The following is a 15,795-nucleotide window of genomic DNA, read 5'->3' as shown; positions in this document are numbered from 1 at the left end:
CTGGTTTCAACTTATTTACAGCAGCAATGATTTATTTTACACTTAAGGAAGCTTTAAGATTATTTATTTGTGTCTCATTCAGTACTGGAAATTGTAACTCTTCGGTAAATTGATGAAATAATGACTCATTAAACCGGTCTTGGGGGCCATATAGTTTTTGGTATCTCTCTTCAAAAGCTGCAATGATCTCTTCATCTGTCTCTAAAGTTTTGTTATTATAATTTAGTTGTTTTATTTTGGTAGGAGGTTTCTTAATGTTTATGATTCTTGCCAGTTTTTGAGGGCGATTGAGCCCATTCGGCATATTTGTGGAGGAGTTTAATTTCATTGATTGAGTACTGTTGTGTTTGAATTTTACGTAGTTGTACTTGTAGTGTAACCATTTGACTTTCAAGTACTGGTGAATAATTTATTTGCAGTTCTGACTCTCTATTTTTTAATTTTGATTCTATTAATATAACTTTTTCTCTGTTTAATTTTTTATAGAAAGCAGCTTTTTGAATGAATATACCCCTAATGGTGGCTTTTGTAGCTTGCCATTGAATGTCGTATGGTATATCTACTACTTCTAGGTTGTTATAAGTTTGGGTAAGAATGTCTATGATATTTTTGTCCAGTTCATAACTGTTTGGGGTCCTTGCACTGAGCTCCCCAACTTTAGTGTAATATTTATCTTTGCATGATCCGATATTGTCCTAGGTTCACTATTGTATGTGACTGTATTATTTAATAAGATTTCAGATATTAAAAATACATCTATCCTAGACCAAGACTTGTGATATGGTGAATAATAAGTGAATTTACTAGTAGTTATACTATTTCTATAGTTTTCAAATGGGTCAGCTAACTTAGAATCTTCCATTATTTCAGCTATTAGTGTAGTAAGCTGAACTGATTGCTTGCTATTCTTATTTGTCCCATCAATTTCTGGATTAATTAACATGGTCCAGTCGCCTCCGATGATATAGAAGTAATTAGGATAGTCCTCTAAGATTCTGTATATCTCGTATAGATAAGTTATTTGATGCAAACATGGGGCATAAACATTCAGGACTAAGAAAGTTTTTTTTAAATGGTGGCAGTTTGCAAGTAAAATAACACCATCTACCATTTGGGTCACAGCTACCTTCCATATATTACCATCAAAAGATTTAACTATTATGGCACCTCCCCTAGAAGCCATACTGTCACCAGCAGCAACAATATATTTCACCCATTTTTTTTTGTACCTTTCTCCCATTGCTCTTTCAACATATGTGTTTCTTGTATGAAAGTTATCTCTGCCTTAGATTTAAAAATTAAGTGCATTAATAGATTCTTTTTTTTTTTCTTATCTTGTAAGCCCTTTACATTGCATGAATCCACAGAGATCATCTAAAGGGTATAATACGCAGATTGCTGGCTTTCAGAATAAGTGTATATATATATATATATATATATATATATATATATATATAGGAACAAAATAACATTTCAAAATTATTAGAATTTTTTGTACATATCAATGGTGTGGATATGTGTGACATCACTCCCTTTCAGAACCCCCCCTGTGCATACCCACGCTAGCCTACTACCTGTAAGAGAGGTAAAAGGAATATTAACAACTATAATACAAAAGGTTTCTGTTATTCTAAGTCCCAGCAATAAAACACCACACAAATGATGTATAAAAGATATGCATTCTAACCCTTTATTCATTTGAAAATAATTAAGCTGAGCATATTTTAACTGAAATTTATATATCTAGCTTAATAGGCAAATAGCAATCTAATCAAAATATAGTACAAAGCAAACTATTGCATTTTAATTGTGTTCACACATAGAAGAGTAACAACATACACAACTGATTTTACCTTAATATAGTTTTTCAAGCAGCGTTTGCATGTTCCTTGTTATGCTGGTCATATGTACATTCCTTTTATATATATATATATATATATATAGAGCAGTTCATTTACTTGTTGGGTCTGCGTTTACTGCCACAGTTATATCCCTGGGTGTCCATTTATCATGTAAGAATTGAACATATGTACAAAAAAAAAAAAAAAAACAGCACTGTAATCATAAAAAGAAAGAAAATATGAGACAGAAAAACAAAGAATCCCTATATATTCTCTGCTGTACAAGATTGGTATGCTTACACTTGATGCATACTTATTTTAAAGCTTAAAAAAAGCATATTTTAACACTGTGTAAAACAACACAAACCTAACTACAATGGTTTGCTTTTCCTAGGATGGGCTGAGTATTTATTGCAGCTGCAACAGCTGCTACAGTTTTTAACCCAGAAGATTTTATTAGTCCAGCTTGTATATATTCAGGAAAAAACAAGAAAAAAAAGCAGCACCTATATATTACCATTTGTATATAATCAATTAACCTGTGGTACTATTTCTAGGCTAGATTTACCTTCCATACACCATATACACGAGAATCTTCACTTTTTGAGTCAGGAAAAAGTAAATCCACAGGTATTATGTTATGTGAGAGCCTTACTATCGTTTTAATTTGCAAACACTGGTTTTCTGAGATGTTATGGATTTGAAAGGATACTATAGTGTTTCCTTTGACCGCAGCTGTGCTTAATTTCCCTGATTCATTGTTGCAAAGGGTTCTGGGTAATGTAGTTCATTCATGACAGTGTGGAGATGCTCCCTAAGCTGTAGTTGGAGTGCCCAAATGAAAAACAATTAATCCAAGCAGAACACAGGTATTTTAGGTGTTTTACCTTGTCATTGAGAGAATTAGTATGCCAAAAATACACAGAAGCATATAGTCTTTGTATTAGGACCCTGTTTGTGTGTAAAAAAAATATATACTTCATGGCAGATCTTCAAAGGTTTTGAGAAAAGCTGTTTTTGCTTCTTCTTTATTTTTAACTGCATAATTTAAGCCATTGTATTGAAGTTGCTGGGTATTTCATTTGGAATCTAATGTTTTTGTTTACTAAGTAAGTGCAGTATGGTGAAAGAGCTTGTCTTAACTGTTTTATCTGTAGAGGCAGATCCTGAGCAAAGGTTATCTTGCAGCCATTCCATAGAATATGTTTCCTTTTTTTTGCAGCTTGAATTATTTCTTGAGCATGTGCAGCATTTAGAATTCTTAAATATATTTGCCTGGGGGCATCCAGGGTCTGAGATTTTCTCAGAGCACGGTGTATTCTTTCAATAACAATTTTTTGGGATAATTCTTTGATTTCAAGAAGGAGACTGAAGATTTCCTTTGCTACATTAGCTAGCTATGACTGTTCATATTTTTCTGGGATGCCTCTGATCAATACAATATTTCTCCTTCCTCTAGCTTCCAGATCAATCAGTTTTTGTTGTATTTCTTTGACCGAATTTTCAGTGATGGAAGAAGCTTTCTGTATTTCTTCTATCTTTGTCTCATTACTCGGTATTCTAGCCTCATTTTTGTCCAGTCTGGTTATTTGATCCAAGTTATTGCCAAATGCTGTAAGTTTTGAAGAGAAAGATTTTATTTCTGTTTGCAGACGCATTAAAACTGCTTTTAGTTCCTCCATGTCAAAAGATTGATCAGTTTTTGGTTTAATTTGGTTCTTTGACACTTCGGCTTGAGATTTGGTAGTTTTCTGCCTCTTAGTAATAACTTCCTTGTCTGGAGAAGCAATTTGAGATAGTCTTTTTAGATTGTGCGTTTCAATTTGGTCCATTTTTCTTTGTTGTGTGAAAGCTTGCTTCTTATTTTTTGTAGCTGCTACTTACTGCTTGCAGGCCCAGGCACATGTACAGGAGTCACTGCTTAGTCATCACCCAAATCCAAGGTATGAATTTCTTATTTTTACACTCAGAAGATAAAAATAAGCTTCACCCAGGTAGTGACTTAGGTTTAATTACGCAGGAGTTGCTTTTTTGTAGATTTACACTGCAGCAGTAGCCTTAGATGAGGTTAGATTTGAATTTAGTAGTTGGAGCAAGCTAAAGTGTGTGCATTCTAGTTGGCGGCCATCTTAGTATCCTGTACCTTTTCTAAAGATTAATCTTTCAGTTCTCTTATCTCCTTAATAATATTCAATACCTCAAATACAGTTGGTATAAACTTTGATTTTAATTTTCTAGTAGTCGCTTTTTGACAGGCAACAGAATTAAACTTAATATGTCAAGCCAATTCAGATCATGTATCCCAGCATAAACCTTACTTACATCCATTTGCTCACCCAATATTTCTGATTGAATATTCTGTAGTGATTTTTTTAAATCTGTCAACTCATTACACTTCCAAACCATATGTTCCTAGTTACCTCTTTCTTCTTCATCACACCTCCAACACTTGCAATCTGTTTGAGGAAAAGTTCTTTGAAGTATGCTTGGTGTATAAAATTACCTATGCAAATACTTCCAAGCAAAGATCCTAAACCTTCTGGACATGGTTGCATACTTGGGAGGCATACATATGTTTTTTCATTGTTTTCTTGTAACTTGCTTTTCCAGTCTTTTCTAACCTCCTCTGATTGACTCTTATAGCTATCATGCAATATTTTATATGCCCTACTAATTATCCATTTTAACAGCTGCTTCTGTTCTGGAGTCAACTATAAACTCTACCTGAGCAGGTCTTTCAGTTACAATTCTCTTATCCCTTTCTCTTTGCCTGTAGTCTGAGATCAGTCTCTTGTAGGGGAGGCAGTCTCTAGTCTGCAATCCAGATTTCTTTTTGGCCTTAACCCACTCTATTATCTTTCCTGCTTGAGTTATTTACTGCCAATATATTGGTTCCTTTGCCAAGTTTCTCCAGACCCCTCTTACCTATTTTCTGCACCCCTATTCACAGACATCCCTATTGGCAAAATCTGCTTTCTCCATTCTTGTATTGATTTAGTTCTTAAAATACTTTCTGCTACTTTGTGAATATACTATTCTGTATGGTTGTTATTCTTCTTCTTAAGGATCTGCATCCAAAATATCACTTTCTCTATATTTCTTTAACTTCCCAGTTGCTTCATCATCATCCCCTTCAACTTTGTATTGTAACCTTCTGCTCATGTCATGTATATAACCCTTAACTGCGTAGCTTTAAAATATCCCTTTAAGTCAGGTAAACCTGAACCAATTTGTTCTATTGGAAGGATCAACTTATCCCACTTAAGTCTTGCCCTCTTTCCATCCCAGATACAGTCCTTCAATTCTTTTTTGGAAGGATCAACTTATCCCACTTAACTCTTGTCCTCTTTCCCTCCCAGATAAATTCCTTCAATTATTTATTAATTATTATCCAGAGCTTCTCTTCAGGTTGATAAAAGTATGCCTGACCCATACACAAGGCTAAAGGGACTAAAAACATTTTCAGTGGCTGTATCTTACTATCCATATCTATAAATAAGAGTTTCTAGTTTCTCAATATTTGTATTAGCTTTTTAGTCTCTTCTCACCTATCCTTAGCTGTCATAACAGAAGCCTTTTTAATCCATACTCCTAAATACTTTATTTTATCATGTCCCATGAATATTAGTATTGCTGAACCAAATTGTATGTGGGTACATAATGGTTATAGTTTGTGTTTTATCTTCACTAATTTTATATCCAGAAAAGAACTGAAACTGTCTTAAAATGTTCCACAACACTGAGATGTTACTTCTCACTGTTAGAAAAAAAGAGCATTGGTCCGTTTAAGTTAAGAGGTCTTGTGCTGGCCATTTTACTTAGAGGGCATATTATCGTTGTTTCTACTAATACTTTTTTTTCTCTTACTACTGCTGGATTTTCTGTCAAAAAATAAAAAAAAAGGAAAAGTTTGTTTAGTTATACAGTGTGTTACATACTAGTAGTGGCAGTGTGTGAGATGCTCTGTGTTTTAAGCATGTCTAAGGAGAATAAAGAAACCACGCCTTCGGGCTTTAAGAATGTACTAGATGCAACCAAATTATGTCTATCACTGACTCTCACACCATGTGTGTTTACTGGTTGGGAGCAGTACATCTTCCAGAGTCTTGCTCAGTCTGCCTCTCTTTTAGCAGTGAATGCTAGAGCATAAAAATAAATTGATTGTGAGAGGTCTGTTGAAGTCCCCCTTCCAAGAAACTCTAGGAGAAGGACAGGGCACTTAAGAATCAGTGAAATCTTCTTCATCCATATCAGACAAGTCCACAAAAAGATCTTCTCCCTCTTCAGGACAATTGGAGACGGTTAAAAAGTTAAGTAAAATTGCATCTCCAGCCAAAACTACTTCAGAACTGACAAAAACTGCTTCATCGGCGCCAGTGGATTTTGAGCTCAGGAGACAGTTACTCCTGTGTTGAGCTCACCTATTTTACAGTCAATAAGATCTTTTACTGTCTCCTCCAAGTCCTCTAGGAGCTTTTCGAATGATGATGTGGATAGGGTGTTGCATAGGCTTCTGAAGACACTGGCTAAACTCCTCCCAGCTCCAACCCACATGGATTCAGAGCCACGCAAGACCATCCCATCGACTTTGATTCATCCTCCGAGCCGACCCCAGTCCTCTCAGACAGAATGCTTGGAACAGACTGATGTGGAACCATCGGTGCTGAGAACCATCCCGTCCTCTTTGGAACTGACATCTGCTTAGACATCCTCGGTTCCATCTGAGGAGTCTAGGAGACGACGCTCTCTCATCAGGTCCAGAGTAGCGAGTCGGATCGGACAGCTGTCTGATCCAACTCTGCCTCTCAGGACTTCATCTCGGATGAGCTTGGCGCCTACGCCGATCCCCTTGGTTCTGGGGATTTCTTCTGGCTCTTCGGAGCTGGAGGTGTCTTCGGGTCAGGAGAGGGGGGCCTTCGAGCTGATAAGGAAGGAGTTGTCCCCTCAGACAGCTCTGCTCAAAGGTTCTAACATTTCTCCCCATAAGCCACCGGAATATGTCACTGCACCATACCATCAACAGACCAGCGGACACCCTATGTCTCAGCTTACCTCATCGGGTGAACCCCTGTCTTCTGAAGCCTCTCCAGAATACCATTCTGAAGAGGTCCCTCAAATGAGACTCTGCAAGATGAAGCATTTGGACTCCTCAGATGAGTCAGTCACCTCAGACAGACCTCGATGAGTCAGAAGGGTCCTTCGGTGGATGTCTCCTTTGCAGACATCCTAGAAATCCTTAAACAGAGAGGAGGCTGGAAACCCATCAACCCTTCTGTTGACGATGTCTACCTGAAGGCCTTTGGGTCTCCCCCCTCAGGCACTTGGGTGTCTCCGCCTTTCGATGAACTTATGGAACTAGTTAGTCAAAAGGTGTAGGAGTCTCCAGATGCAGTGGAGTCTGTCCCTAGGAGGCCAAATAAGTTCATCACAGCCCCTTCAGATAAAGGCTTCTTGACCAAAGGTGTCCCTGTAGATGCTATGGTGGTGGCAGCTGCCACCAAAAAGGAACTTTCTGAAACATCCTCTACTGTCCATCTACAAAAAGGAGTCTCATACAATGGACAGATACGGGAAGCGCATGCTTACTTCAGTGACTTTTGTACTCCGATTGCTGAACTATCTGATGCATTTTACAAGGCTACAAAGAGATCTCCTAAAGGAGCTAGGAGATACCCTATCAGGTTCAGTAGCTGCAGGGGTGTTAGACAAGATTTCCTCTCAGCTCTCCACCTTAAACTATGTGGTCAACTCCTCCATGAGGCTCATTTCTTATGCAGCAGATGGAGGGAGCAGAGCAGCGGGTTCAGGAATATCCCTAAGGAGACATTCCTGGATGCGTTTATGCAACTTTGTGGAACCTTTCAAATCTTCCTTTATTAATGCCCCATTCGATGGCTCATCCTTACTTGGGCCAAAAGTTAAGGAGATGCTAACCAGGCATGAACAATAAAGGAAAGACTCTCTCTGCTGTAGGAGTCAGTTTTTCTGTACCTTCTAGACCTTATCAAAAAGGCCAGAAGGGGGGGGGGAGATGTGGTTCCATAAATACCAGAGAGTTTTCCAGGACACACGTGGTGACTCTTCCCCTAGGGGCAGAGGGGGAAGTACAAATGAAAGACACTGTCCTCGCGGCAGAGGGGATCCGCAAAACCAGGGCGACATAGATTCTTTCTGTGGTCATACCTTTCAGCGCTCCTGAAAGGAGGCCTGTCTATCCATCTCTGGAGGCAGTCAGGGGTCGCTTATCCTTGTACCTAAAAGCCTGGCTGTAAATAAAAGACAAATGGGTACAAGGTATCATATCCAGGGGGATACTCCATACCATTTTCTCTTCCTGTCCTGAACACAAATATAACTTCGGACATTCCACCCAGTCAGCGGGATCAAGCAGCTTTAGAAATTCAAAAGTTGCCAGACAAAAGAGTCATCCAAAGAGTCCCCACAGACAAAACAGGATCTGGAACTTACTCAAGATTCTTTTCAGTGCCAGAAAGAACAGGGGACTGGAGACCAATTTTGGATCTCAGCAGGTTAAACAAATCAGTAAAAAAGACCAAGTTCTGGATGGCAACACTGCAGTCGATTCTTCCCTTTTTGGGAAAAGACAATTGGATGTGCTCTATAGACCTCCAGGATGTGTACTACCGCATAAAGATGGACAGGCCATCCAGATGTCGTCTGCTCTTCTGGCTGGTAGCCAGTCATCATCAGTTTCGAGCTCTGCCCTTTGGTCTCACTACAGCCTCCAGAGTGTTCACCAAGTACATGGCATTAGTCACGTCTCACCTGAGACGTCTAGAATTCTGTCCGTTTCCCCATCTAGATGACTGGCTCCTAACTGCCACCACCAAGCATCTACTATTGGAATCAAGTGATACCACTCTCTCTTTCTGCTGTCACCTGGGAATCATAATAAATTATGAAAAAATCTGCCTTGTTGCCATCACATTTTATTTATTTATTTTACATTTGTTTACTGGGATAGTCCGACTGGATACATGTCCATTTTCAGCGAAGGCCCGGGGAGAAAAGCTCCAATAGACAATAATACATAGATTACACTACAAGTCTGATAACAGAAAACATAACACAAGGTGTTTTGTACAATGGTTTAGTAATGTTCCCAATAGGGACTCACAATTCTCATGGTCTGACACAATTAAAAGCAAAAAGACATCAGATTGGAAACAGAGTTTGGTTAAGTAATTAAATGTTACGATATTTACAGATATGCTTTCAGTTTATAACTTAATCAGGGTTGGTATATGGGCAAAGCCAGTTCACTTTGAAATACTGTTTGAGGCTCTTTTTCAAGAGACTTAGGGAGGATTGAAGGGTTATATAGTTTGGCAATGAATTCCAGGTTTTGTCAACAAAGTTGGCAAACAGGGATTCACCAGCAGAATTATTAGTTTTGTGGGTTTGGACCAGTAGTTTGTTGACTGATCGTAGGGATCTCAAGTTGCTATATGGCTTAATAATATTTATAAGTGAGGGGATATCCTCAGGGTGGTATATAATTTTGTGCGCTATTAAGAGTTGATTTAATTGAATTAAGCTGGGCAGTTCTAGCCACTCTAGTTGTTTCAGGTTCTGGCAGTGATGGGTTCTATAGGTGCAGCCAGTGGTGATTCTGGCAGTATGGTTATAGCTATGACAGAGTTCAGATTTGTTGAGGTTTGAGAGTACAGGAGAGGCATATATAAGAGTAGAGAGTATGTGTGACAGGGCTATTGCAGTTCTAGCTAGTGGGGTTAAAAATGTCTTGTTTCTATACAGTGACCCAAGCTTCTTATTGATGGTCTGCATGGTTTTGTTGACCTGTAGGTCAAATTTATGATTATCTGAAGCTTGGTATGGGTATCTGGGGAGATAGTGGTACCATTATTAGACGTGACAGAGAATGAGAGTGTGGCATATCTACTAATGGGGGTGAAGAGTAGTAGTAGAAGTTTAGTTTTATTGGGGTTCAGCAGCAGGCGTTGTTTGGGAGCCAGTTTTCAATAGTGTTAAAAGTATTTTGGGTTAAGATTTGCAGTTCGGATGGGGAGGTGGCTAAGCAGATCAGAGTGGGATCATCTACATATTGAATGCAGGTAGCTTTAGGGATAGCAGTGTGAAGGTTATTGATGAAAATAGAGAAGAGTAGTGGACCTAGTATGGAGCCTTGAGGGACACCAAGTGTGAGAGGTAGCTGGTTGGACAGTTTGCCCTACCATAATATTGCCTGTTGTCTACCAGTCAGGTAGGAATGGAACCACTGGATTGCATGCTTATTGAGGGGAAATTGACTTTAGAGGGAGAATGAGAAGTTCATGGTTGACCATGTCAAAGGCTTGTCAAGAAAGAGGGCAGAGGATAGCCTATTGTCATTCCTGCTTTGGTTTATGGCGTTAGGAAAGGAGGGCCGAGGTGGTGCTGTGGTGTCGCCTGAAACCATGCTGGGAGTTGGATAGTAAGTTATTCCGTGTAAGGTATTGCATTAGTTGCTTGTGTACACATTTCTCCATTACTTTGGCTAGTGGGGAAAGAATGGCAATGGGTCTATAGTTTGATAGTTCTGTAGATCTTCTACCTTTATGGAGTGGGAGGACGTCGGATACTTTCCAGATGGAGGGGATAGCGCTTTTGGATGTTTCTGTTGATCAGGATAGATATGGGATATGCAATGGCATCTGCAGCTATTTGTAGGTACTCTGCAGGGAGGAGATCAGCAGAGAGGGTGGTAGGTTTTATTTATTTTTAAGTGTTTTGATAAAACTAGTGGATATGGGTTGGAAGCTAAATTGGGGGTGATTGGTGAGTAGATTAGTGATGGAGTTTAAGTTTGTGGGGGTTAGTTGACTTGCCGGGGATTGGATTGTTTCAGTGAAAAAGTTATAAGCGTCAGCTATGGTCTCTGGGGAACCATGGGTGTGGTTAGTTGGGGTGGTAGAATGACCTGGATGAAGAAATTGATTTAAGCCTGCCCAGAACTTTTGAGGGTCGTTTTGTTTTTGTAGGAGACTTCGGTAGACGCTTTTTTAGCTAGTAGAATAGATTTTTTGGTTCATTCCCGAGTTGGCGATATTTTCAATGGTGAAGTGGGGCTTTAGTTGATCTCCAGTTGGCCCAAGCTCTGTTTCTAGTTTTGATTTGGTATCTTTTGTGAGCCATGGTGCTGTGTTTGATCTAGATTTTGTTGTACACATATATCGTCGTCATAGGAGCAGATCTGGACATAATAAACATGAAGGCAAAACTTCCTACAGAAAGAGTCCTAGGTCTGAGACGCCAAGTTTACATCATTTTCTCCAAAACAAAAGTACAGGCAAAAGCAGTCTTGAAAGTCTTTGGAAACATGGCAGTGGCGATAACTTTAGTTCCACTCGCACATGAGAATTCTACAGTGGCTACCATTCACCGAGTGGGCGTTACAGGATCTACCCTTGTCTCACCAAATTATTTTAACAGTATCCTGCAAGAGGGATCCTCACTGATGGCTTCACTCCAGTCAGTTAACATCAGGTCAGCCATTTCTTCCTCCTTAGCCAGTAGCGACTGTGACCATGGATGCCTCCCAAGAGCAAGACAGTTCAAGGCACGATCACGCGGCCCATTTGCACATCAATATCCTAGAGATGAGAGCTTTTGACATTGCAGGCACTCCAGGACTCTTCCACTGGGAACAGTTGTAATACAGACAGACATATCGGTTGTCTGGTACATAACAAACAAGGGGGAACCAGGTCTTACTCCCTTTGACAAGAGGCCCACACATTGTGGCAGTGGGCGATATCTACCATAGCTTTCTCATAGCAACGCACATCCCGGGAAGGTAAAACATGATAGCTGACAAACTCAGCATAGTGATTCTTATGCCCCCCCAAAACAAGAAGTAGCGGACAGGATCTTCCACAAATAGGGCTAGCCTTGCTGCAACCTTTTTGCCACTCCTACAAATGCAGCATGTGTAATAGCACAGTATGCTTATAAGAGAAATGCGCCTCTAAAATAGCCATTTTGTGGTTTTAAGTGGTTACGCTTTCCTTGTGTACACGGCCAACATTTAGAAGGCTGAATACGTTTTAAATGACAAGTGGTACAAACGATATATTTCACCGATTACAAACTATACTGTGGAATACTATGTCTTAAGATACGGAACAAATCAGCAAACTGTTGACAACCACTTACTATCAACTTCAACTAGAAATCTTACAACATGGTTAGACAATTCCTTCATACTTATTTTGATGAGCTGATATAATTTCGTATTAGTTGTTTAAAGAATCTTAACAATGGAAATATGACACATCCTTTCACGCGGAAGAAGTTTTTTTAAGATTCAAACTGAGAAATGTTCGTAATTAGGTACAAACCATGTATCCAGTGGTCAGTTTCGTTTGCAAAATTGGGTTAAGGATAAAAGGGGGATCAGTCCAATATGTTTTCTACACACTTACCGATAATATCACGTTTGTATCGTATTCATCTTCACTGTCTATACTCATTAACGGTGTGTTTTTTTTTTTTTTTTTTACTTAAATTAACTGGAGTACAACACAAAACACTATTAACGGTTACAAAACCGTTTAACGAAAGCATGCAAATTCCATCAGCATTTATATCAAGGAAAAAAATGGCATAGTACGTTTTAACTAAAAAAATCGATAAACGTGCATTCGACATTGCTAAGACTGAATGGCAGACACAACACTGTTTATTTTGAAAGGATTAACAGCATCCTATCGCTCTTCAAACTGCATTCCATGATCTATTGTCTATGCTCGCCCAACCCTGAGCGCTGTTTTCCCTCACGTCATAAATGTTAAAGCACGAGCAACAAATGAGAACAAAATGTGACTAGATAAACAATATTAACATCATGGACACCAGAAGCAAGTAGAACACTGCAGCCAAACGGGTTGTGCTCAATCTCACGTACTCTGTCAAGCTATTACCAGTCAGCAAAACCCGATAGACAACAACAGCTTGGCCGTAAGCGTCGCAGGTATGCTATAAATGCCTACGTCACGTCCAGTCCAGGGCGCCGCCATCTTTGTACTCTGAAACAGCCGGAAGTGACCCTAATCGTCAGTGGGGGATCCGGCTTGTTGGTGAGGGGTAAATCCGTATTTTTGTTTTATATTAACTATAGTTTCATCATTAGTGTATTAGTCGTGCATTTGTATGGGGAGTGCGGAATCCCGACTTGGTGATGTTGATTGTTGGGTAAGTGGGGGACTAGGTGAGAGAGGGGGGCACGCAGCTTGTCCCGTTCGGGACGCTTTTGTTTGAGGGGCTGCTATTCCTCTGGACTGGTGAGTGAGGAAAACACTAGAGTATGTCTTAGTGTTTTGATTCATGCAGCCGCTCATTAATAAAGTGGCTGAAAAACAGCGGTAGTCTTTCGCTAAGTTGCATCAGTTACCTTCTTTATTTGAATATTCTACTTCTTGGCTATCACCCCATTTCTGCAATTGATCTCTGCCGTTTTATGGTTTCTTTTTCCTGTATATAATGAATGTGAGCATGCCATGGTCTGTTCCTTTTCTTCAGTTGTATGCAGTGCTGTAACAGATTATAAAAGTCACCCGTTTCTGCTTGAACTGTGGAGACCTTTAAAAGAGGGTGGGATAAACCTATAAGAGGTTAAGAAGAGTATGTATGCAGTTCTGCATCAACACAAAAGTCTCCAAAGTAGTTCACTTATATTAAAATTTGTAGTCAGTTGTTTTGTCGATCGTTGCAATTCATTTGCCATGGTTATTTTAAAGAACAGCACATTTTCTGAGCTGTTCTTATTGCATAGTCATCTCTCTTGGGAGTATTGCTCCAGATCCAAGATAATTTGGTGGTTATACCACACGTGTCGCATAACTGAGTTTTTCCTGGTCGCCGAAGCTATTTCCATAGTTTTAAATTGTTTTGCGGAGTCTGAAGTTGCAGTGCAGTAGGTGCGTAAAGTTGACAACTGTTATCAGTACTGGGCGGTGTACTTTGCAGATTCCCCTCCCATTATTTTCATTAAATGTTGCTTAATACTCTTTACTTCGTTTTCTATGGACAGTGTGAAAAAAAAAAACACTAGCAACATAATCACAACCAGAGCAGTATATTGTCCGTTCTTTGCAAAGTACTGGGTTACCAAGGTGATGAAAGTGTGTTGTGTAAACTTTGCCACGAACTGGGGTTGTGATGCTGATGCATACAAAAGGGTTTTTGGGATAATGGCATTATTTAGTTAATCAAGGGTACATCTAGTTTATCCTGCATAATCTGTTTTGGCATCTTGCTATTGGTTGGTCTTATCTTTGTTCCTCTTCTTACTGATCATGCAGTGATGAGAAGCTCCTCCTCCTCTCCTCCCTTTCCATGCATTATTGGTTCTGTGTGTATTGGAAACCTGATCTTGAAAATGAGGATGTAAACTGCTGTGCATTTAGTGAAAAATTCTTTGCAAGTTTTCAAACTTGTAAGTCCTATCTTTGTGGAAAAATTGCAACTTTGTATCTTTGATACTGTGGTTGTGTTGTAGTCTTCCATTTTCTGTTGTTTTGTAGCCTTGGTTCTTTTTGGAGACAGGCATATGGTAGCATTGGAGTACCATGTGCTGCTTTATTGTGTTTGATGAGAAGTATGTTGCTATCAAGTAGAGTAGTGATGGTGGGATTTATATAGAAACCCCAGCAAATATGGGGCTCAGAATACACTTTTCAGATTTAGCTTTGTTTGCACAAGGCGAGGGGCATTTAAATATGCGTTGAATCAAGGAGGGATGTTGTCTGATGGGTACAGGTGGAAAGTATTTTTAAGGAAATATTAAGCTTTAGTTTTATAGCAATTTTATGTAGAAATTTGTTCAGTAGTTTTTTTGTGAAAGTTATGGAATAGAAACTAATTAGTATTTTCCTTGGTAAAGTTGTAACTGAGCTAAGTTTATTTATTGAAGTATGTGTTACCGCATGCATTAAGTTTTTTTATGTTGAGGCAGACACTGGTAAATTAAAGTTGTTTCGTTATTTTATTTTGTATTCCAAAATGTTTTCTTAAATGTATATTTTTTACATTTTATGTAGTGTAGAGCTTATTTTGTAAGCGTGATGTATTTGTGTTGTTGAATTTCCATTATCCCCTTGTTCCCCATTCCACAAAATGTCAACTCTAGCACACACACTTCCATCCTCCCAGTGGAAATCAAACTGTTTTAAGAATGATGTCTAATGGTGCCCTTTACTGGATCTGGCAATAAAGCAATCGGATTTATCAAGTATTTCCGTGGCATCAGTGCTGTTTCCATCATACATATTCTAAGTATTTTTTTTGTACCGTTTGCTGTGTTTTTTATTGTATAAATACTGGCATCCATATTGCCATCCTGTGATATTGCTAACTGCAGGTAACTTTCCCTTTTTTGGGCAAAGAATGTTAAGAAACCTAGTTGTTTACTCAAAAAAACCCTAACAAAGCACTGTTGACTATTTGTAGTCAAATTCCTTTAGGTAGTAGTGCTGTGACTGTATAGATCAATGGTAAATGCCTTCTGAAAAAAGCGGTCTTTATCTGCATCACGTACAGACATTTGACATAGTCTTTTATGATTTGTTTCTTGAAAAAAAAAACTCTTTTTATCTTTGCATGCTGAAATGTTGCCCATGTTTGGTCTTCAAACTGTAGATATTTATCCGGGGCATCAAAGTAACATTTATTTCATCCAAAATTGCAGCATGCGGAAATGTCCTTGCTCATCACAGTTGCACTGCTGCTTGCTTGAAAATATTACTGCTGTAATGAGACAAAATTAGAAACCTGCCAGTGTCTTGCATAGCTTTTATTTCTGTTTCAGCCTTTAAAAACGCTGTATCTTAACACACTTTTTCTCGTAATTACCCCAGTACCATCATAGGCATGTCATCCTCCAGTTTCTCCGCTGTTTGTTTTTTTTCTGGTTGTACTGTAACATTTCATTTGT

The 15,795-nt window shown here is 38.9% G+C and overlaps 1 protein-coding gene across 1 annotated transcript in view; it reads left to right on the top strand.

Annotated features, from left to right (window-relative positions):
• Nucleotides 1-12,545: 12,545 nt before the first annotated feature.
• The window catches only part of KDM4B (lysine demethylase 4B), a gene marked incomplete in the record, with an annotated part of 3,340,808 nt that continues 3,337,558 nt past the window's right edge, over nt 12,546-15,795 (top strand). The window contains 1 exon segment of the mRNA XM_044054047.1: nt 12,546-13,055.

The sequence above is a fragment of the Protopterus annectens genome, chromosome 13.part0 (genome assembly GCF_019279795.1).
Source record: "Protopterus annectens isolate FY-2018-M chromosome 13.part0, PAN1.0, whole genome shotgun sequence".
Lineage (NCBI taxonomy): Eukaryota > Metazoa > Chordata > Ceratodontiformes > Protopteridae > Protopterus > Protopterus annectens.
The sequence above is the reverse complement of the archived record's forward strand: the minus strand, read 5'-3'. Positions and strand labels throughout refer to the sequence as shown.